At 56.9% G+C, this 22,848-nt stretch overlaps 8 non-coding genes across 8 annotated transcripts; all 8 read left to right on the top strand.

The window, feature by feature from the left end:
* Window positions 1-1,495: 1,495 nt before the first annotated feature.
* On the top strand, window positions 1,496-1,588 carry LOC133086212 (small nucleolar RNA SNORD116). The gene has a single exon (XR_009699974.1). It is a non-coding gene; the product is annotated as a small nucleolar RNA SNORD116 (small nucleolar RNA).
* Window positions 1,589-4,277: 2,689 nt separating this feature from the next.
* Window positions 4,278-4,370, top strand: LOC133086440 (small nucleolar RNA SNORD116). Its single transcript, XR_009700195.1, has one exon. It is a non-coding gene; the product is annotated as a small nucleolar RNA SNORD116 (small nucleolar RNA).
* A 2,689-nt stretch (window positions 4,371-7,059) lies between these two features.
* Window positions 7,060-7,152, top strand: LOC133086439 (small nucleolar RNA SNORD116). Its single transcript, XR_009700194.1, has one exon. It is a non-coding gene; the product is annotated as a small nucleolar RNA SNORD116 (small nucleolar RNA).
* Window positions 7,153-9,841: 2,689 nt separating this feature from the next.
* LOC133086438 (small nucleolar RNA SNORD116) lies at window positions 9,842-9,934 on the top strand. Its single transcript, XR_009700193.1, has one exon. It is a non-coding gene; the product is annotated as a small nucleolar RNA SNORD116 (small nucleolar RNA).
* A 2,689-nt stretch (window positions 9,935-12,623) lies between these two features.
* On the top strand, window positions 12,624-12,716 carry LOC133086437 (small nucleolar RNA SNORD116). Its single transcript, XR_009700192.1, has one exon. It is a non-coding gene; the product is annotated as a small nucleolar RNA SNORD116 (small nucleolar RNA).
* Window positions 12,717-15,405: 2,689 nt separating this feature from the next.
* LOC133086435 (small nucleolar RNA SNORD116) lies at window positions 15,406-15,498 on the top strand. The gene has a single exon (XR_009700190.1). It is a non-coding gene; the product is annotated as a small nucleolar RNA SNORD116 (small nucleolar RNA).
* A 2,689-nt stretch (window positions 15,499-18,187) lies between these two features.
* On the top strand, window positions 18,188-18,280 carry LOC133086211 (small nucleolar RNA SNORD116). The gene has a single exon (XR_009699973.1). It is a non-coding gene; the product is annotated as a small nucleolar RNA SNORD116 (small nucleolar RNA).
* Window positions 18,281-20,969: 2,689 nt separating this feature from the next.
* On the top strand, window positions 20,970-21,062 carry LOC133086499 (small nucleolar RNA SNORD116). The gene has a single exon (XR_009700253.1). It is a non-coding gene; the product is annotated as a small nucleolar RNA SNORD116 (small nucleolar RNA).
* The last annotated feature ends 1,786 nt before the right edge of the window (window positions 21,063-22,848 follow it).

The following is a 22,848-nucleotide window of genomic DNA, read 5'->3' as shown; positions in this document are numbered from 1 at the left end:
TCCTCGGGGACAGTGCCTTTGATCACTGTGAGTTCCTCGGTAGTGTCGCTGTGGCAGTGGAGAATTGCCAGGATGCATGCGGTGCCGTGGGCCTCATCAAAGCAGACAGGCTTGCGGTCTGTCTTCCCTGGTGTTCAGTGTCCCCGTGTTCGCATGACGTCTGTGGCTTCAAGTAGGGTTGAGTCGCCCTGCAGGCAGCAGGAGGGCACTTAGGACGAGGCTGTGAAGCGTTTGAGCGTTTCCTCAGTGGTCTGGGCCGCGAAACCTGCCAGTTGGAAGCTTGCCGATACGTGGCCGGGAAGGTGGCCTAATTTCCGCTGTCAGGTCCCAACCTGTGTCCTGGTTGCTGAAGCCCAACACTTCCCGTTGTGGGCATTCCCACGGGGTCACGGAAAGTGATATGGTCTAGTTGGCGAGAAGAGGCACTTGGGCCGAAGTTCGTTAGCCCCTTGAGTAGTGCCGGGCTGCATCTTGCCTGTAGGCAACTGCAGGTCGGAGTCAGCCCCCCCATGGGAGGTTCCCTTGCTTCTGGGAGCGCTGGGAGTGACCCCAAGGGCACATCAGATGTGCTTGTAGGTGGCAGGGTCTCCAGGTCCACGTAGATGTGACACCCACGGCCGGGAGGCAGGTCTCGTCCAGTCTTTGTGCTTTGGTCAGAAGGCGTGGCTGTGGGAGAGCGGGAGTCTGTGACCTATTTCAGCAGCCCCTGGGCGTTAAACTTCGCATGCGGCCTCTTGAAGCTGACAGGGGTCTTTCTCCTTTCAGTTGGGGGTCCAACCAGGGTGCTGTGTATAAACTGTGGCGTTTACTGTTGGAGGTGTCTGCAGAGGGCCACAGCGACACCCAGAGACCAAGACGCGTATTCAGCGCCACACACAGGAACCCACAAGCGCATCCTCGTGCGCAGTCACAGTCACACACGCCCACTCACGTGAATACACAGATACAGTGTCTGACACACCGACCAATGTACGTGCCTAACTTCCTCCAGTCATGCTGTGAGACACGCAATCAGTTTTCGGTAATGGATAGTGGTACTTGGAAAGCAGGTTCTGGGCTCACGGCAAGGTAAGTGTTCGCAAGAATCATGTTCTCTGAACCGTGGTGCAATTCAGAAGCCTGCATGATTTCTGTCCACTTCTCAGGTGCAGCTGCAGGGCAAGGCTGGCCGTCGGCAAAGACAAGAAGACCTTCGCGTTGTCTGATGACTGGATGTCCTAAGGAGAACTGGAAAAAGTGGGGCGGGCGCACGTTGCTGAGCGTGGCTGTGGATAACTCAGGACGGTATGCATTCACCCATACTAAAATGTGCCATTGGATATTAGGTTTTCATCAGATGGGCCCAGTGGCTGCAAGAGTGGATTGATTGTTGGTCTTGCTGAGTGGCCTGAAGACTGTGGATTCCCCAGGCTGTTGGAGTACTTCCGGGTCATGGCTCCTCTGCAGAGCCCCACGGCCTGCCCGTTTGTGTTCTGCAGCGTCCCAGCATGTGCTTGGATCGATGATGACACCCTTGTATGCATTCCTTGGAAAATCTGAACAAAATGAGTGAGAACGCTCTACCGTCTCCTCATCGAAACTGAGGTCCAGCACGTTTCCTCTCTCGGGGGTATGGGACAGTTAGGAGTGAGGGCCGACGTCCCCTGCTGACAGGCATGCAAACACCACTAAGGGCTCCAGCATTGGAGGGACTCCTGTGTGAGGGTCGACCGTGTCTGCCCATAAGCTGGGTCATCTATGAATCCCCGGTCCCTGCTAAAAGACCGCTGAGGGAATACAAGGGGCCAGGCTCTCCTGCTAGTCTTCAGAGTCGGAGCGTGTGCTGGTGGAGGCCCAGTGAGCTTGCAGCTTGGAGAGGTGTGTTTTGGCCAGGATCACGCTTTGTGCATGCCGCTTTGGAGGTTGATTCTGGAAGCCAAAGTGAGCAAGCTTCCCTGGTTGGAGCCTGGAGCCTCAGGCCAGGCCTGAGGCCCTCTGTGATGTTGTGTGTGGTGTGGTGAGGTTCCTGAGTGCCCGGTGGGGCTGGAGCAGTGAGCAGGGGTGGGCTGGAGTTGAGCGATGGCAGAAGGGGGCCGATGGACTAGGCCACGGGGCTGCCCCTTTCAGCTCCTCTGCTGAAGCTGCCGGCACACTGTTGGTGCTAAGTGGATCATCGTGGAGTGGGCTGAGGATCGAGTGCTGCCTTTAAGCCTGTGTGGTGGCTGGGGGCCTGGAGAGAAAGTTAAGGTATCATGAGGACACGTCCTATGTAATGTCGTGGGATGGGCTGTCATCATTGGGTTGCAGGTGCTGGCCTCAGCTTCCCGAGGATGTGTCTTGTTCGTGAAGGGCTGGCATCAGCTGCCTATGGAGGGGATGGCTTTGGCAGTTCATGAGGATGTAGTGAGGTAGGTAACCTGTGTAGAGTTGCGATCCCATTTCCGGAGGAGTGACTCCACACGGGTGTCTTGCGGGACGTAGAGAAGATGGACATGCTGAGGCATCTGTGCCGGCCTCCTTGGGGGTAGGTGAGTTATGGGAACAAGGCCTTTGGTCGTTTTGTTCCTTCTTTTGGGAATGTGCAAAGCGATAGTGTTTCTCCCGGAGGGCATGACGCGGCCGGCCCATGTGGCATGCAGGCCGTTCGAAGAGCCAGAGCTTTATCCGGAGCAGTCCATTGGCCGGGAAGAGATGGGGACACAGTTGCCCTGCCAGGTGCCCTGCCGTGGCCAACCACCTTTCCCTTTCAGGCTTCCAAGTCCCCTCGCATGGCAGAGGTCTTCCATTGAAAGTCTGTCTGTGGTCCTCGGGGACAGTGCCTTTGATCACTGTGAGTTCCTCGGTAGTGTCGCTGTGGCAGTGGAGAATTGCCAGGATGCATGCGGTGCCGTGGGCCTCATCAAAGCAGACAGGCTTGCGGTCTGTCTTCCCTGGTGTTCAGTGTCCCCGTGTTCGCATGACGTCTGTGGCTTCAAGTAGGGTTGAGTCGCCCTGCAGGCAGCAGGAGGGCACTTAGGACGAGGCTGTGAAGCGTTTGAGCGTTTCCTCAGTGGTCTGGGCCGCGAAACCTGCCAGTTGGAAGCTTGCCGATACGTGGCCGGGAAGGTGGCCTAATTTCCGCTGTCAGGTCCCAACCTGTGTCCTGGTTGCTGAAGCCCAACACTTCCCGTTGTGGGCATTCCCACGGGGTCACGGAAAGTGATATGGTCTAGTTGGCGAGAAGAGGCACTTGGGCCGAAGTTCGTTAGCCCCTTGAGTAGTGCCGGGCTGCATCTTGCCTGTAGGCAACTGCAGGTCGGAGTCAGCCCCCCCATGGGAGGTTCCCTTGCTTCTGGGAGCGCTGGGAGTGACCCCAAGGGCACATCAGATGTGCTTGTAGGTGGCAGGGTCTCCAGGTCCACGTAGATGTGACACCCACGGCCGGGAGGCAGGTCTCGTCCAGTCTTTGTGCTTTGGTCAGAAGGCGTGGCTGTGGGAGAGCGGGAGTCTGTGACCTATTTCAGCAGCCCCTGGGCGTTAAACTTCGCATGCGGCCTCTTGAAGCTGACAGGGGTCTTTCTCCTTTCAGTTGGGGGTCCAACCAGGGTGCTGTGTATAAACTGTGGCGTTTACTGTTGGAGGTGTCTGCAGAGGGCCACAGCGACACCCAGAGACCAAGACGCGTATTCAGCGCCACACACAGGAACCCACAAGCGCATCCTCGTGCGCAGTCACAGTCACACACGCCCACTCACGTGAATACACAGATACAGTGTCTGACACACCGACCAATGTACGTGCCTAACTTCCTCCAGTCATGCTGTGAGACACGCAATCAGTTTTCGGTAATGGATAGTGGTACTTGGAAAGCAGGTTCTGGGCTCACGGCAAGGTAAGTGTTCGCAAGAATCATGTTCTCTGAACCGTGGTGCAATTCAGAAGCCTGCATGATTTCTGTCCACTTCTCAGGTGCAGCTGCAGGGCAAGGCTGGCCGTCGGCAAAGACAAGAAGACCTTCGCGTTGTCTGATGACTGGATGTCCTAAGGAGAACTGGAAAAAGTGGGGCGGGCGCACGTTGCTGAGCGTGGCTGTGGATAACTCAGGACGGTATGCATTCACCCATACTAAAATGTGCCATTGGATATTAGGTTTTCATCAGATGGGCCCAGTGGCTGCAAGAGTGGATTGATTGTTGGTCTTGCTGAGTGGCCTGAAGACTGTGGATTCCCCAGGCTGTTGGAGTACTTCCGGGTCATGGCTCCTCTGCAGAGCCCCACGGCCTGCCCGTTTGTGTTCTGCAGCGTCCCAGCATGTGCTTGGATCGATGATGACACCCTTGTATGCATTCCTTGGAAAATCTGAACAAAATGAGTGAGAACGCTCTACCGTCTCCTTATCGAAACTGAGGTCCAGCACGTTTCCTCTCTCGGGGGTATGGGACAGTTAGGAGTGAGGGCCGACGTCCCCTGCTGACAGGCATGCAAACACCACTAAGGGCTCCAGCATTGGAGGGACTCCTGTGTGAGGGTCGACCGTGTCTGCCCATAAGCTGGGTCATCTATGAATCCCCGGTCCCTGCTAAAAGACCGCTGAGGGAATACAAGGGGCCAGGCTCTCCTGCTAGTCTTCAGAGTCGGAGCGTGTGCTGGTGGAGGCCCAGTGAGCTTGCAGCTTGGAGAGGTGTGTTTTGGCCAGGATCACGCTTTGTGCATGCCGCTTCGGAGGTTGATTCTGGAAGCCAAAGTGAGCAAGCTTCCCTGGTTGGAGCCTGGAGCCTCAGGCCAGGCCTGAGGCCCTCTGTGATGTTGTGTGTGGTGTGGTGAGGTTCCTGAGTGCCCGGTGGGGCTGGAGCAGTGAGCAGGGGTGGGCTGGAGTTGAGCGATGGCAGAAGGGGGCCGATGGACTAGGCCACGGGGCTGCCCCTTTCAGCTCCTCTGCTGAAGCTGCCGGCACACTGTTGGTGCTAAGTGGATCATCGTGGAGTGGGCTGAGGATCGAGTGCTGCATTTAAGCCTGTGTGGTGGCTGGGGGCCTGGAGAGAAAGTTAAGGTATCATGAGGACACGTCCTATGTAATGTCGTGGGATGGGCTGTCATCATTGGGTTGCAGGTGCTGGCCTCAGCTTCCCGAGGATGTGTCTTGTTCGTGAAGGGCTGGCATCAGCTGCCTATGGAGGGGATGGCTTTGGCAGTTCATGAGGATGTAGTGAGGTAGGTAACCTGTGTAGAGTTGCGATCCCATTTCCGGAGGAGTGACTCCACACGGGTGTCTTGCGGGACGTAGAGAAGATGGACATGCTGAGGCATCTGTGCCGGCCTCCTTGGGGGTAGGTGAGTTATGGGAACAAGCCCTTTGGTCGTTTTGTTCCTTCTTTTGGGAATGTGCAAAGCGATAGTGTTTCTCCCGGAGGGCATGACGTGGCCGGCCCATGTGGCATGCAGGCCGTTCGAAGAGCCAGAGCTTTATCCGGAGCAGTCCATTGGCCGGGAAGAGATGGGGACACTGTTGCCCTGCCAGGTGCCCTGCCGTGGCCAACCACCTTTCCCTTTCAGGCTTCCAAGTCCCCTCGCATGGCAGAGGTCTTCCATTGAAAGTCTGTCTGTGGTCCTCGGGGACAGTGCCTTTGATCACTGTGAGTTCCTCGGTAGTGTCGCTGTGGCAGTGGAGAATTGCCAGGATGCATGCGGTGCCGTGGGCCTCATCAAAGCAGACAGGCTTGCGGTCTGTCTTCCCTGGTGTTCAGTGTCCCCGTGTTCGCATGACGTCTGTGGCTTCAAGTAGGGTTGAGTCGCCCTGCAGGCAGCAGGAGGGCACTTAGGACGAGGCTGTGAAGCGTTTGAGCGTTTCCTCAGTGGTCTGGGCCGCGAAACCTGCCAGTTGGAAGCTTGCCGATACGTGGCCGGGAAGGTGGCCTAATTTCCGCTGTCAGGTCCCAACCTGTGTCCTGGTTGCTGAAGCCCAACACTTCCCGTTGTGGGCATTCCCACGGGGTCACGGAAAGTGATATGGTCTAGTTGGCGAGAAGAGGCACTTGGGCCGAAGTTCGTTAGCCCCTTGAGTAGTGCCGGGCTGCATCTTGCCTGTAGGCAACTGCAGGTCGGAGTCAGCCCCCCCATGGGAGGTTCCCTTGCTTCTGGGAGCGCTGGGAGTGACCCCAAGGGCACATCAGATGTGCTTGTAGGTGGCAGGGTCTCCAGGTCCACGTAGATGTGACACCCACGGCCGGGAGGCAGGTCTCGTCCAGTCTTTGTGCTTTGGTCAGAAGGCGTGGCTGTGGGAGAGCGGGAGTCTGTGACCTATTTCAGCAGCCCCTGGGCGTTAAACTTCGCATGCGGCCTCTTGAAGCTGACAGGGGTCTTTCTCCTTTCAGTTGGGGGTCCAACCAGGGTGCTGTGTATAAACTGTGGCGTTTACTGTTGGAGGTGTCTGCAGAGGGCCACAGCGACACCCAGAGACCAAGACGCGTATTCAGCGCCACACACAGGAACCCACAAGCGCATCCTCGTGCGCAGTCACAGTCACACACGCCCACTCACGTGAATACACAGATACAGTGTCTGACACACCGACCAATGTACGTGCCTAACTTCCTCCAGTCATGCTGTGAGACACGCAATCAGTTTTCGGTAATGGATAGTGGTACTTGGAAAGCAGGTTCTGGGCTCACGGCAAGGTAAGTGTTCGCAAGAATCATGTTCTCTGAACCGTGGTGCAATTCAGAAGCCTGCATGATTTCTGTCCACTTCTCAGGTGCAGCTGCAGGGCAAGGCTGGCCGTCGGCAAAGACAAGAAGACCTTCGCGTTGTCTGATGACTGGATGTCCTAAGGAGAACTGGGAAAAGTGGGGCGGGCGCACGTTGCTGAGCGTGGCTGTGGATAACTCAGGACGGTATGCATTCACCCATACTAAAATGTGCCATTGGATATTAGGTTTTCATCAGATGGGCCCAGTGGCTGCAAGAGTGGATTGATTGTTGGTCTTGCTGAGTGGCCTGAAGACTGTGGATTCCCCAGGCTGTTGGAGTACTTCCGGGTCATGGCTCCTCTGCAGAGCCCCACGGCCTGCCCGTTTGTGTTCTGCAGCGTCCCAGCATGTGCTTGGATCGATGATGACACCCTTGTATGCATTCCTTGGAAAATCTGAACAAAATGAGTGAGAACGCTCTACCGTCTCCTTATCGAAACTGAGGTCCAGCACGTTTCCTCTCTCGGGGGTATGGGACAGTTAGGAGTGAGGGCCGACGTCCCCTGCTGACAGGCATGCAAACACCACTAAGGGCTCCAGCATTGGAGGGACTCCTGTGTGAGGGTCGACCGTGTCTGCCCATAAGCTGGGTCATCTATGAATCCCCGGTCCCTGCTAAAAGACCGCTGAGGGAATACAAGGGGCCAGGCTCTCCTGCTAGTCTTCAGAGTCGGAGCGTGTGCTGGTGGAGGCCCAGTGAGCTTGCAGCTTGGAGAGGTGTGTTTTGGCCAGGATCACGCTTTGTGCATGCCGCTTCGGAGGTTGATTCTGGAAGCCAAAGTGAGCAAGCTTCCCTGGTTGGAGCCTGGAGCCTCAGGCCAGGCCTGAGGCCCTCTGTGATGTTGTGTGTGGTGTGGTGAGGTTCCTGAGTGCCCGGTGGGGCTGGAGCAGTGAGCAGGGGTGGGCTGGAGTTGAGCGATGGCAGAAGGGGGCCGATGGACTAGGCCACGGGGCTGCCCCTTTCAGCTCCTCTGCTGAAGCTGCCGGCACACTGTTGGTGCTAAGTGGATCATCGTGGAGTGGGCTGAGGATCGAGTGCTGCCTTTAAGCCTGTGTGGTGGCTGGGGGCCTGGAGAGAAAGTTAAGGTATCATGAGGACACGTCCTATGTAATGTCGTGGGATGGGCTGTCATCATTGGGTTGCAGGTGCTGGCCTCAGCTTCCCGAGGATGTGTCTTGTTCGTGAAGGGCTGGCATCAGCTGCCTATGGAGGGGATGGCTTTGGCAGTTCATGAGGATGTAGTGAGGTAGGTAACCTGTGTAGAGTTGCGATCCCATTTCCGGAGGAGTGACTCCACACGGGTGTCTTGCGGGACGTAGAGAAGATGGACATGCTGAGGCATCTGTGCCGGCCTCCTTGGGGGTAGGTGAGTTATGGGAACAAGCCCTTTGGTCGTTTTGTTCCTTCTTTTGGGAATGTGCAAAGCGATAGTGTTTCTCCCGGAGGGCATGACGCGGCCGGCCCACGTGGCATGCAGGCCGTTCGAAGAGCCAGAGCTTTATCCGGAGCAGTCCATTGGCCGGGAAGAGATGGGGACACAGTTGCCCTGCCAGGTGCCCTGCCGTGGCCAACCACCTTTCCCTTTCAGGCTTCCAAGTCCCCTCGCATGGCAGAGGTCTTCCATTGAAAGTCTGTCTGTGGTCCTCGGGGACAGTGCCTTTGATCACTGTGAGTTCCTCGGTAGTGTCGCTGTGGCAGTGGAGAATTGCCAGGATGCATGCGGTGCCGTGGGCCTCATCAAAGCAGACAGGCTTGCGGTCTGTCTTCCCTGGTGTTCAGTGTCCCCGTGTTCGCATGACGTCTGTGGCTTCAAGTAGGGTTGAGTCGCCCTGCAGGCAGCAGGAGGGCACTTAGGACGAGGCTGTGAAGCGTTTGAGCGTTTCCTCAGTGGTCTGGGCCGCGAAACCTGCCAGTTGGAAGCTTGCCGATACGTGGCCGGGAAGGTGGCCTAATTTCCGCTGTCAGGTCCCAACCTGTGTCCTGGTTGCTGAAGCCCAACACTTCCCGTTGTGGGCATTCCCACGGGGTCACGGAAAGTGATATGGTCTAGTTGGCGAGAAGAGGCACTTGGGCCGAAGTTCGTTAGCCCCTTGAGTAGTGCCGGGCTGCATCTTGCCTGTAGGCAACTGCAGGTCGGAGTCAGCCCCCCCATGGGAGGTTCCCTTGCTTCTGGGAGCGCTGGGAGTGACCCCAAGGGCACATCAGATGTGCTTGTAGGTGGCAGGGTCTCCAGGTCCACGTAGATGTGACACCCACGGCCGGGAGGCAGGTCTCGTCCAGTCTTTGTGCTTTGGTCAGAAGGCGTGGCTGTGGGAGAGCGGGAGTCTGTGACCTATTTCAGCAGCCCCTGGGCGTTAAACTTCGCATGCGGCCTCTTGAAGCTGACAGGGGTCTTTCTCCTTTCAGTTGGGGGTCCAACCAGGGTGCTGTGTATAAACTGTGGCGTTTACTGTTGGAGGTGTCTGCAGAGGGCCACAGCGACACCCAGAGACCAAGACGCGTATTCAGCGCCACACACAGGAACCCACAAGCGCATCCTCGTGCGCAGTCACAGTCACACACGCCCACTCACGTGAATACACAGATACAGTGTCTGACACACCGACCAATGTACGTGCCTAACTTCCTCCAGTCATGCTGTGAGACACGCAATCAGTTTTCGGTAATGGATAGTGGTACTTGGAAAGCAGGTTCTGGGCTCACGGCAAGGTAAGTGTTCGCAAGAATCATGTTCTCTGAACCGTGGTGCAATTCAGAAGCCTGCATGATTTCTGTCCACTTCTCAGGTGCAGCTGCAGGGCAAGGCTGGCCGTCGGCAAAGACAAGAAGACCTTCGCGTTGTCTGATGACTGGATGTCCTAAGGAGAACTGGAAAAAGTGGGGCGGGCGCACGTTGCTGAGCGTGGCTGTGGATAACTCAGGACGGTATGCATTCACCCATACTAAAATGTGCCATTGGATATTAGGTTTTCATCAGATGGGCCCAGTGGCTGCAAGAGTGGATTGATTGTTGGTCTTGCTGAGTGGCCTGAAGACTGTGGATTCCCCAGGCTGTTGGAGTACTTCCGGGTCATGGCTCCTCTGCAGAGCCCCACGGCCTGCCCGTTTGTGTTCTGCAGCGTCCCAGCATGTGCTTGGATCGATGATGACACCCTTGTATGCATTCCTTGGAAAATCTGAACAAAATGAGTGAGAACGCTCTACCGTCTCCTTATCGAAACTGAGGTCCAGCACGTTTCCTCTCTCGGGGGTATGGGACAGTTAGGAGTGAGGGCCGACGTCCCCTGCTGACAGGCATGCAAACACCACTAAGGGCTCCAGCATTGGAGGGACTCCTGTGTGAGGGTCGACCGTGTCTGCCCATAAGCTGGGTCATCTATGAATCCCCGGTCCCTGCTAAAAGACCGCTGAGGGAATACAAGGGGCCAGGCTCTCCTGCTAGTCTTCAGAGTCGGAGCGTGTGCTGGTGGAGGCCCAGTGAGCTTGCAGCTTGGAGAGGTGTGTTTTGGCCAGGATCACGCTTTGTGCATGCCGCTTCGGAGGTTGATTCTGGAAGCCAAAGTGAGCAAGCTTCCCTGGTTGGAGCCTGGAGCCTCAGGCCAGGCCTGAGGCCCTCTGTGATGTTGTGTGTGGTGTGGTGAGGTTCCTGAGTGCCCGGTGGGGCTGGAGCAGTGAGCAGGGGTGGGCTGGAGTTGAGCGATGGCAGAAGGGGGCCGATGGACTAGGCCACGGGGCTGCCCCTTTCAGCTCCTCTGCTGAAGCTGCCGGCACACTGTTGGTGCTAAGTGGATCATCGTGGAGTGGGCTGAGGATCGAGTGCTGCATTTAAGCCTGTGTGGTGGCTGGGGGCCTGGAGAGAAAGTTAAGGTATCATGAGGACACGTCCTATGTAATGTCGTGGGATGGGCTGTCATCATTGGGTTGCAGGTGCTGGCCTCAGCTTCCCGAGGATGTGTCTTGTTCGTGAAGGGCTGGCATCAGCTGCCTATGGAGGGGATGGCTTTGGCAGTTCATGAGGATGTAGTGAGGTAGGTAACCTGTGTAGAGTTGCGATCCCATTTCCGGAGGAGTGACTCCACACGGGTGTCTTGCGGGACGTAGAGAAGATGGACATGCTGAGGCATCTGTGCCGGCCTCCTTGGGGGTAGGTGAGTTATGGGAACAAGCCCTTTGGTCGTTTTGTTCCTTCTTTTGGGAATGTGCAAAGCAATAGTGTTTCTCCCGGAGGGCATGACGCGGCCGGCCCACGTGGCATGCAGGCCGTTCGAAGAGCCAGAGCTTTATCCGGAGCAGTCCATTGGCCGGGAAGAGATGGGGACACAGTTGCCCTGCCAGGTGCCCTGCCGTGGCCAACCACCTTTCCCTTTCAGGCTTCCAAGTCCCCTCGCATGGCAGAGGTCTTCCATTGAAAGTCTGTCTGTGGTCCTCGGGGACAGTGCCTTTGATCACTGTGAGTTCCTCGGTAGTGTCGCTGTGGCAGTGGAGAATTGCCAGGATGCATGCGGTGCCGTGGGCCTCATCAAAGCAGACAGGCTTGCGGTCTGTCTTCCCTGGTGTTCAGTGTCCCCGTGTTCGCATGACGTCTGTGGCTTCAAGTAGGGTTGAGTCGCCCTGCAGGCAGCAGGAGGGCACTTAGGACGAGGCTGTGAAGCGTTTGAGCGTTTCCTCAGTGGTCTGGGCCGCGAAACCTGCCAGTTGGAAGCTTGCCGATACGTGGCCGGGAAGGTGGCCTAATTTCCGCTGTCAGGTCCCAACCTGTGTCCTGGTTGCTGAAGCCCAACACTTCCCGTTGTGGGCATTCCCACGGGGTCACGGAAAGTGATATGGTCTAGTTGGCGAGAAGAGGCACTTGGGCCGAAGTTCGTTAGCCCCTTGAGTAGTGCCGGGCTGCATCTTGCCTGTAGGCAACTGCAGGTCGGAGTCAGCCCCCCCATGGGAGGTTCCCTTGCTTCTGGGAGCGCTGGGAGTGACCCCAAGGGCACATCAGATGTGCTTGTAGGTGGCAGGGTCTCCAGGTCCACGTAGATGTGACACCCACGGCCGGGAGGCAGGTCTCGTCCAGTCTTTGTGCTTTGGTCAGAAGGCGTGGCTGTGGGAGAGCGGGAGTCTGTGACCTATTTCAGCAGCCCCTGGGCGTTAAACTTCGCATGCGGCCTCTTGAAGCTGACAGGGGTCTTTCTCCTTTCAGTTGGGGGTCCAACCAGGGTGCTGTGTATAAACTGTGGCGTTTACTGTTGGAGGTGTCTGCAGAGGGCCACAGCGACACCCAGAGACCAAGACGCGTATTCAGCGCCACACACAGGAACCCACAAGCGCATCCTCGTGCGCAGTCACAGTCACACACGCCCACTCACGTGAATACACAGATACAGTGTCTGACACACCGACCAATGTACGTGCCTAACTTCCTCCAGTCATGCTGTGAGACACGCAATCAGTTTTCGGTAATGGATAGTGGTACTTGGAAAGCAGGTTCTGGGCTCACGGCAAGGTAAGTGTTCGCAAGAATCATGTTCTCTGAACCGTGGTGCAATTCAGAAGCCTGCATGATTTCTGTCCACTTCTCAGGTGCAGCTGCAGGGCAAGGCTGGCCGTCGGCAAAGACAAGAAGACCTTCGCGTTGTCTGATGACTGGATGTCCTAAGGAGAACTGGGAAAAGTGGAGCGGGCGCACGTTGCTGAGCGTGGCTGTGGATAACTCAGGACGGTATGCATTCACCCATACTAAAATGTGCCATTGGATATTAGGTTTTCATCAGATGGGCCCAGTGGCTGCAAGAGTGGATTGATTGTTGGTCTTGCTGAGTGGCCTGAAGACTGTGGATTCCCCAGGCTGTTGGAGTACTTCCGGGTCATGGCTCCTCTGCAGAGCCCCACGGCCTGCCCGTTTGTGTTCTGCAGCGTCCCAGCATGTGCTTGGATCGATGATGACACCCTTGTATGCATTCCTTGGAAAATCTGAACAAAATGAGTGAGAACGCTCTACCGTCTCCTTATCGAAACTGAGGTCCAGCACGTTTCCTCTCTCGGGGGTATGGGACAGTTAGGAGTGAGGGCCGACGTCCCCTGCTGACAGGCATGCAAACACCACTAAGGGCTCCAGCATTGGAGGGACTCCTGTGTGAGGGTCGACCGTGTCTGCCCATAAGCTGGGTCATCTATGAATCCCCGGTCCCTGCTAAAAGACCGCTGAGGGAATACAAGGGGCCAGGCTCTCCTGCTAGTCTTCAGAGTCGGAGCGTGTGCTGGTGGAGGCCCAGTGAGCTTGCAGCTTGGAGAGGTGTGTTTTGGCCAGGATCACGCTTTGTGCATGCCGCTTCGGAGGTTGATTCTGGAAGCCAAAGTGAGCAAGCTTCCCTGGTTGGAGCCTGGAGCCTCAGGCCAGGCCTGAGGCCCTCTGTGATGTTGTGTGTGGTGTGGTGAGGTTCCTGAGTGCCCGGTGGGGCTGGAGCAGTGAGCAGGGGTGGGCTGGAGTTGAGCGATGGCAGAAGGGGGCCGATGGACTAGGCCACGGGGCTGCCCCTTTCAGCTCCTCTGCTGAAGCTGCCGGCACACTGTTGGTGCTAAGTGGATCATCGTGGAGTGGGCTGAGGATCGAGTGCTGCCTTTAAGCCTGTGTGGTGGCTGGGGGCCTGGAGAGAAAGTTAAGGTATCATGAGGACACGTCCTATGTAATGTCGTGGGATGGGCTGTCATCATTGGGTTGCAGGTGCTGGCCTCAGCTTCCCGAGGATGTGTCTTGTTCGTGAAGGGCTGGCATCAGCTGCCTATGGAGGGGATGGCTTTGGCAGTTCATGAGGATGTAGTGAGGTAGGTAACCTGTGTAGAGTTGCGATCCCATTTCCGGAGGAGTGACTCCACACGGGTGTCTTGCGGGACGTAGAGAAGATGGACATGCTGAGGCATCTGTGCCGGCCTCCTTGGGGGTAGGTGAGTTATGGGAACAAGCCCTTTGGTCGTTTTGTTCCTTCTTTTGGGAATGTGCAAAGCGATAGTGTTTCTCCCGGAGGGCATGACGCGGCCGGCCCATGTGGCATGCAGGCCGTTCGAAGAGCCAGAGCTTTATCCGGAGCAGTCCATTGGCCGGGAAGAGATGGGGACACAGTTGCCCTGCCAGGTGCCCTGCCGTGGCCAACCACCTTTCCCTTTCAGGCTTCCAAGTCCCCTCGCATGGCAGAGGTCTTCCATTGAAAGTCTGTCTGTGGTCCTCGGGGACAGTGCCTTTGATCACTGTGAGTTCCTCAGTAGTGTCGCTGTGGCAGTGGAGAATTGCCAGGATGCATGCGGTGCCGTGGGCCTCATCAAAGCAGACAGGCTTGCGGTCTGTCTTCCCTGGTGTTCAGTGTCCCCGTGTTCGCATGACGTCTGTGGCTTCAAGTAGGGTTGAGTCGCCCTGCAGGCAGCAGGAGGGCACTTAGGACGAGGCTGTGAAGCGTTTGAGCGTTTCCTCAGTGGTCTGGGCCGCGAAACCTGCCAGTTGGAAGCTTGCCGATACGTGGCCGGGAAGGTGGCCTAATTTCCGCTGTCAGGTCCCAACCTGTGTCCTGGTTGCTGAAGCCCAACACTTCCCGTTGTGGGCATTCCCACGGGGTCACGGAAAGTGATATGGTCTAGTTGGCGAGAAGAGGCACTTGGGCCGAAGTTCGTTAGCCCCTTGAGTAGTGCCGGGCTGCATCTTGCCTGTAGGCAACTGCAGGTCGGAGTCAGCCCCCCCATGGGAGGTTCCCTTGCTTCTGGGAGCGCTGGGAGTGACCCCAAGGGCACATCAGATGTGCTTGTAGGTGGCAGGGTCTCCAGGTCCACGTAGATGTGACACCCACGGCCGGGAGGCAGGTCTCGTCCAGTCTTTGTGCTTTGGTCAGAAGGCGTGGCTGTGGGAGAGCGGGAGTCTGTGACCTATTTCAGCAGCCCCTGGGCGTTAAACTTCGCATGCGGCCTCTTGAAGCTGACAGGGGTCTTTCTCCTTTCAGTTGGGGGTCCAACCAGGGTGCTGTGTATAAACTGTGGCGTTTACTGTTGGAGGTGTCTGCAGAGGGCCACAGCGACACCCAGAGACCAAGACGCGTATTCAGCGCCACACACAGGAACCCACAAGCGCATCCTCGTGCGCAGTCACAGTCACACACGCCCACTCACGTGAATACACAGATACAGTGTCTGACACACCGACCAATGTACGTGCCTAACTTCCTCCAGTCATGCTGTGAGACACGCAATCAGTTTTCGGTAATGGATAGTGGTACTTGGAAAGCAGGTTCTGGGCTCACGGCAAGGTAAGTGTTCGCAAGAATCATGTTCTCTGAACCGTGGTGCAATTCAGAAGCCTGCATGATTTCTGTCCACTTCTCAGGTGCAGCTGCAGGGCAAGGCTGGCCGTCGGCAAAGACAAGAAGACCTTCGCGTTGTCTGATGACTGGATGTCCTAAGGAGAACTGGGAAAAGTGGGGCGGGCGCACGTTGCTGAGCGTGGCTGTGGATAACTCAGGACGGTATGCATTCACCCATACTAAAATGTGCCATTGGATATTAGGTTTTCATCAGATGGGCCCAGTGGCTGCAAGAGTGGATTGATTGTTGGTCTTGCTGAGTGGCCTGAAGACTGTGGATTCCCCAGGCTGTTGGAGTACTTCCGGGTCATGGCTCCTCTGCAGAGCCCCACGGCCTGCCCGTTTGTGTTCTGCAGCGTCCCAGCATGTGCTTGGATCGATGATGACACCCTTGTATGCATTCCTTGGAAAATCTGAACAAAATGAGTGAGAACGCTCTACCGTCTCCTTATCGAAACTGAGGTCCAGCACGTTTCCTCTCTCGGGGGTATGGGACAGTTAGGAGTGAGGGCCGACGTCCCCTGCTGACAGGCATGCAAACACCACTAAGGGCTCCAGCATTGGAGGGACTCCTGTGTGAGGGTCGACCGTGTCTGCCCATAAGCTGGGTCATCTATGAATCCCCGGTCCCTGCTAAAAGACCGCTGAGGGAATACAAGGGGCCAGGCTCTCCTGCTAGTCTTCAGAGTCGGAGCGTGTGCTGGTGGAGGCCCAGTGAGCTTGCAGCTTGGAGAGGTGTGTTTTGGCCAGGATCACGCTTTGTGCATGCCGCTTCGGAGGTTGATTCTGGAAGCCAAAGTGAGCAAGCTTCCCTGGTTGGAGCCTGGAGCCTCAGGCCAGGCCTGAGGCCCTCTGTGATGTTGTGTGTGGTGTGGTGAGGTTCCTGAGTGCCCGGTGGGGCTGGAGCAGTGAGCAGGGGTGGGCTGGAGTTGAGCGATGGCAGAAGGGGGCCGATGGACTAGGCCACGGGGCTGCCCCTTTCAGCTCCTCTGCTGAAGCTGCCGGCACACTGTTGGTGCTAAGTGGATCATCGTGGAGTGGGCTGAGGATCGAGTGCTGCCTTTAAGCCTGTGTGGTGGCTGGGGGCCTGGAGAGAAAGTTAAGGTATCATGAGGACACGTCCTATGTAATGTCGTGGGATGGGCTGTCATCATTGGGTTGCAGGTGCTGGCCTCAGCTTCCCGAGGATGTGTCTTGTTCGTGAAGGGCTGGCATCAGCTGCCTATGGAGGGGATGGCTTTGGCAGTTCATGAGGATGTAGTGAGGTAGGTAACCTGTGTAGAGTTGCGATCCCATTTCCGGAGGAGTGACTCCACACGGGTGTCTTGCGGGACGTAGAGAAGATGGACATGCTGAGGCATCTGTGCCGGCCTCCTTGGGGGTAGGTGAGTTATGGGAACAAGGCCTTTGGTCGTTTTGTTCCTTCTTTTGGGAATGTGCAAAGCGATAGTGTTTCTCCCGGAGGGCATGACGCGGCCGGCCCATGTGGCATGCAGGCCGTTCGAAGAGCCAGAGCTTTATCCGGAGCAGTCCATTGGCCGGGAAGAGATGGGGACACAGTTGCCCTGCCAGGTGCCCTGCCGTGGCCAACCACCTTTCCCTTTCAGGCTTCCAAGTCCCCTCGCATGGCAGAGGTCTTCCATTGAAAGTCTGTCTGTGGTCCTCGGGGACAGTGCCTTTGATCACTGTGAGTTCCTCGGTAGTGTCGCTGTGGCAGTGGAGAATTGCCAGGATGCATGCGGTGCCGTGGGCCTCATCAAAGCAGACAGGCTTGCGGTCTGTCTTCCCTGGTGTTCAGTGTCCCCGTGTTCGCATGACGTCTGTGGCTTCAAGTAGGGTTGAGTCGCCCTGCAGGCAGCAGGAGGGCACTTAGGACGAGGCTGTGAAGCGTTTGAGCGTTTCCTCAGTGGTCTGGGCCGCGAAACCTGCCAGTTGGAAGCTTGCCGATACGTGGCCGGGAAGGTGGCCTAATTTCCGCTGTCAGGTCCCAACCTGTGTCCTGGTTGCTGAAGCCCAACACTTCCCGTTGTGGGCATTCCCACGGGGTCACGGAAAGTGATATGGTCTAGTTGGCGAGAAGAGGCACTTGGGCCGAAGTTCGTTAGCCCCTTGAGTAGTGCCGGGCTGCATCTTGCCTGTAGGCAACTGCAGGTCGGAGTCAGCCCCCCCATGGGAGGTTCCCTTGCTTCTGGGAGCGCTGGGAGTGACCCCAAGGGCACATCAGATGTGCTTGTAGGTGGCAGGGTCTCCAGGTCCACGTAGATGTGACACCCACGGCCGGGAGGCAGGTCTCGTCCAGTCTTTGTGCTTTGGTCAGAAGGCGTGGCTGTGGGAGAGCGGGAGTCTGTGACCTATTTCAGCAGCCCCTGGGCGTTAAACTTCGCATGCGGCCTCTTGAAGCTGACAGGGGTCTTTCTCCTTTCAGTTGGGGGTCCAACCAGGGTGCTGTGTATAAACTGTGGCGTTTACTGTTGGAGGTGTCTGCAGAGGGCCACAGCGACACCCAGAGACCAAGACGCGTATTCAGCGCCACACACAGGAACCCACAAGCGCATCCTCGTGCGCAGTCACAGTCACACACGCCCACTCACGTGAATACACAGATACAGTGTCTGACACACCGACCAATGTACGTGCCTAACTTCCTCCAGTCATGCTGTGAGACACGCAATCAGTTTTCGGTAATGGATAGTGGTACTTGGAAAGCAGGTTCTGGGCTCACGGCAAGGTAAGTGTTCGCAAGAATCATGTTCTCTGAACCGTGGTGCAATTCAGAAGCCTGCATGATTTCTGTTCCCTTCTCAGGTGCAGCTGCAGGGTAAGGCTGGCCGTCGGCAAAGACAAGAAGACCTTCGCGTTGTCTGATGACTGGATGTCCTAAGGAGAACTGGAAAAAGTGGGGCGGGCGCACATTGCTGAGCGTGGCTCTGGATAACTCAGGACGGTAGGCATTCACCCATACGAAAATGTGCCATTGGATATTAGGTTTTCATCAGATGGGCCCAGTGGCTGCAAGAGTGGATTGATTGTTGGTCTTGCTGAGTGGCCTGAAGACTGTGGATTCCCCTGGCTGTTGGAGTACTTCCGGGTCATGGCTCCTCTGCAGAGCCCCACGGCCTGCCCGTTTGTGTTCTGCAGCGTCCCAGCATGTGCTTGGATCGATGATGACACCCTTGTATGCATTCCTTGGAAAATCTGAACAAAATGAGTGAGAACGCTCTACCGTCTCCTCATCGAAACTGAGGTCCAGCACGTTTCCCCTCTCGGGGGTATGGGACAGTTAGGAGTGAGGGCCGACGTCCCCTGCTGACAGGCATGCAAACACCACTAAGGGCTCCAGCATTGGAGGGACTCCTGTGTGAGGGTCGACCGTGTCTGCCCATAAGCTGGGTCATCTATGAATCCCCGGTCCCTGCTAAAAGACCGCTGAGGGAATACAAGAGGGCAGGCTCTCCTGCTAGTCTTCAGAGTCGGAGCGTGTGCTGGTGGAGGCCCAGTGAGCTTGCAGCTTGGAGAGGTGTGTTTTGGGCAGGATCACGCTTTGTGCATGCCGCTTCGGAGGTTGATTCTGGAAGCCAAAATGAGCAAGCTTCCCTGGTTGGAGCCTGGAGCCTCAGGCCAGGCCTGTGGCCCTCTCTGATGTTGTGTGTGGTGTGGTGAGGTTCCTGAGTGCCCGGTGGGGCTGGAGCAGTGAGCGGGGGTGGGCTGGAGTTGAGCGATGGCAGAAGGGGGCCGATGGACTAGGCCTCGGGGCTGCCCCTTTCAGCTCCTCTGCTGAAGCTGCCGGCACACTGTTGGTGCTAAGTGGATCATCGTGGAGTGGGCTGAGAATCGAGTGCAGCATTTAAGCCTGTGTGGTGGCTGGGGGCCTGGAGAGAAAGTTAAGGTATCATGAGGACACGTCCTATGTAATGTCGTGGGATGGGCTGTCATCATTGTGTTGCAGGCGCTGGCCTCAGCTTCCCGAGGATGTGTCTTGTTCGTGAAGGGCTGGCATCAGCTGCCTATGGAGGGGATGGCTTTGGCAGTTCATGAGGATGTAGTGAGGTAGGTAACCTGTGTAGAGTTGCGATCCCATTTCCGGAGGAGTGACTCCACACGGGTGTCTTGCGGGACGTAGAGAAGATGGACATGCTGAGGCATCTGTGCCGGCCTCCTTGGGGGTAGGTGAGTTATGGGAACAAGCCCTTTGGTCGTTTTGTTCCTTCTTTTGGGAATGTGCAAAGCGATAGTGTTTCTCCCGGAGGGCATGACGCGGCCGGCCCATGTGGCATGCAGGCCGTTCGAAGAGCCAGAGCTTTATCCGGAGCAGTCCATTGGCCGGGAAGAGATGGGGACACAGTTGCCCTGCCAGGTGCCCTGCCGTGGCCAACCACCTTTCCCTTTCAGGCTTCCAAGTCCCCTCGCATGGCAGAGGTCTTCCATTGAAAGTCTGTCTGTGGTCCTCGGGGACAGTGCCTTTGATCACTGTGAGTTCCTCGGTAGTGTCGCTGTGGCAGTGGAGAATTGCCAGGATGCATGCGGTGCCATGGGCCTCATCAAAGCAGACAGGCTTGCGGTCTGTCTTCCCTGGTGTTCAGTGTCCCCGTGTTCGCATGATGTCTGTGGCTTCAAGTAGGGTTGAGTCGCCCTGCAGGCAGCAGGAGGGCACTTAGGACGAGGCTGTGAAGCGTTTGAGCGTTTCCTCAGTGGTCTGGGCCGCGAAACCTGCCAGTTGGAAGCTTGCCGATACGTGGCCGGGAAGGTGGCCTAATTTCCGCTGTCAGGTCCCAACCTGTGTCATGGTTGCTGAAGCCCAACACTTCCCGTTGTGGGCATTCCCACGGGGTCACGGAAAGTGATATGGTCTAGTTGGCGAGAAGAGGCACTTGGGCCGAAGTTCGTTAGCCCCTTGAGTAGTGCCGGGCTGCATCTTGCCTGTAGGCAACTGCAGGTCGGAGTCAGCCCCCCCATGGGAGGTTCCCTTGCTTCTGGGAGCGCTGGGAGTGACCCCAAGGGCACATCAGATGTGCTTGTAGGTGGCAGGTTCTCCAGGTCCACGTAGATGTGACACCCACGGCCGGGAGGCAGGTCTCGTCCAGTCTTTGTGCTTTGGTCAGAAGGCGTGGCTGTGGGAGAGCGGGAGTCTGTGACCCATTTCAGCAGCCCCTGGGGGTTAAACTTCGCATGCGGCCTCTTGAAGCTGACAGGGGTCTTTCTCCTTTCAGTTGGGGGTCCAACCAGGGTGCTGTGTATAAACTATGGCGTTTACTGTTGGAGGTGTCTGCAGAGGGCCACAGCGACACCCAGAGACCAAGACGCGTATTCAGCGCCACACACAGGAACCCACAAGCGCATCCTCGTGCGCAGTCACAGTCACACACGCCCACTCACGTGAATACACAGATACAGTGTCTGACACACCGACCAATGTACGTGCCTAACTTCCTCCAGTCATGCTGTGAGACACGCAATCAGTTTTCGGTACTGGATAGTGTTACTTGGAAAGCAGGTTCTGGGCTCACGGCAAGGTAAGTGTTCGCAAGAATCATGTTCTCTGAACCGTGGTGCAATTCAGAAGCCTGCATGATTTCTGTCCCCTTCTCAGGTGCAGCTGCAGGGTAAGGCTGGCCGTCGGCAAAGACAAGAAGACCTTCGCGTTGTCTGATGACTGGATGTCCTAAGGAGAACTGGAAAAAGTGGGGCGGGCGCACATTGCTGAGCGTGGCTCTGGATAACTCAGGACGGTAGGCATTCACCCATACGAAAATGTGCCATTGGGTATTAGGTTTTCATCAGATGGGCCCAGTGGCTGCAAGAGTGGATTGATTGTTGGTCTTGCTGAGTGGCCTGAAGACTGTGGATTCCCCAGGCTGTTGGAGTACTTCCGGGTCAAGGCTCCTCTGCAGAGCCCCACGGCCTGCCCGTTTGTGTTCTGCAGCGTCCCAGCATGTGCTTGGATTGATGATGACACCCTTGTATGCATTCCTTGGAAAATCTGAACAAAATGAGTGAGAACGCTCTACCGTCTCCTTATCGAAACTGAGGTCCAGCACGTTTCCTCTCTCGGGGGTATGGGACAGTTAGGAGTGAGGGCCGACGTCCCCTGCTGACAGGCATGCAAACACCACTAAGGGCTCCAGCATTGGAGGGACTCCTGTGTGCGGGTCGACCGTGTCTGCCCATAAGCTGGGTCATCTATGAATCCCCGGTCCCTGCTAAAAGACCGCTGAGGGAATACAAGGGGCCAGGCTCTCCTGCTAGTCTTCAGAGTCGGAGCGTGTGCTGGTGGAGGCCCAGTGAGCTTGCAGCTTGGAGAGGTGTGTTTTGGCCAGGATCACGCTTTGTGCATGCCGCTTCGGAGGTTGATTCTGGAAGCCAAAGTGAGCAAGCTTCCCTGGTTGGAGCCTGGAGCCTCAGGCCAGGCCTGTGGCCCTCTCTGATGTTGTGTGTGGTGTGGTGAGGTTCCTGAGTGCCCGGTGGGGCTGGAGCAGTGAGCGGGGGTGGGCTGGAGTTGAGCGATGGCAGAAGGGGGCCGATGGACTAGGCCACGGGGCTGCCCCTTTCAGCTCCTCTGCTGAAGCTGCCGGCACACTGTTGGTGCTAAGTGGATCATCGTGGAGTGGGCTGAGGATCGAGTGCAGCATTTAAGCCTGTGTGGTGGCTGGGGGCCTGGAGAGAAAGTTAAGGTATCATGAGGACACGTCCTATGTAATGTCGTGGGATGGGCTGTCATCATTGTGTTGCAGGCGCTGGCCTCAGCTTCCCGAGGATGTGTCTTGTTCGTGAAGGGCTGGCATCAGCTGCCTATGGAGGGGATGGCTTTGGCAGTTCATGAGGATGTAGTGAGGTAGGTAACCTGTGTAGAGTTGCGATCCCATTTCCGGAGGAGTGACTCCACACGGGTGTCTTGCGGGACGTAGAGAAGATGGACATGCTGAGGCATCTGTGCCGGCCTCCTTGGGGGTAGGTGAGTTATGGGAACAAGCCCTTTGGTCGTTTTGTTCCTTCTTTTGGGAATGTGCAAAGCGATAGTGTTTCTCCCGGAGGGCATGACGCGGCCGGCCCATGTGGCATGCAGGCCGTTCGAAGAGCCAGAGCTTTATCCGGAGCAGTCCATTGGCCGGGAAGAGATGGGGACACAGTTGCCCTGCCAGGTGCCCTGCCGTGGCCAACCACCTTTCCCTTTCAGGCTTCCAAGTCCCCTCGCATGGCAGAGGTCTTCCATTGAAAGTCTGTCTGTGGTCCTCGGGGACAGTGCCTTTGATCACTGTGAGTTCCTCGGTAGTGTCGCTGTGGCAGTGGAGAATTGCCAGGATGCATGCGGTGCCGTGGGCCTCATCAAAGCAGACAGGCTTGCGGTCTGTCTTCCCTGGTGTTCAGTGTCCCCGTGTTCGCATGATGTCTGTGGCTTCAAGTAGGGTTGAGTCGCCCTGCAGGCAGCAGGAGGGCACTTAGGACGAGGCTGTGAAGCGTTTGAGCGTTTCCTCAGTGGTCTGGGCCGCGAAACCTGCCAGTTGGAAGCTTGCCGATACGTGGCCGGGAAGGTGGCCTAATTTCCGCTGTCAGGTCCCAACCTGTGTCCTGGTTGCTGAAGCCCAACACTTCCCGTTGTGGGCATTCCCACGGGGTCACGGAAAGTGATATGGTCTAGTTGGCGAGAAGAGGCACTTGGGCCGAAGTTCGTTAGCCCCTTGAGTAGTGCCGGGCTGCATCTTGCCTGTAGGCAACTGCAGGTCGGAGTCAGCCCCCCCATGGGAGGTTCCCTTGCTTCTGGGAGCGCTGGGAGTGACCCCAAGGGCACATCAGATGTGCTTGTAGGTGGCAGGGTCTCCAG

This window comes from Eubalaena glacialis, chromosome 2 (assembly GCF_028564815.1).
Source record: "Eubalaena glacialis isolate mEubGla1 chromosome 2, mEubGla1.1.hap2.+ XY, whole genome shotgun sequence".
In the NCBI taxonomy this organism is placed as follows: domain Eukaryota; kingdom Metazoa; phylum Chordata; class Mammalia; order Artiodactyla; family Balaenidae; genus Eubalaena; species Eubalaena glacialis.
This window is presented reverse-complemented; position numbering and strand designations above follow the sequence as displayed.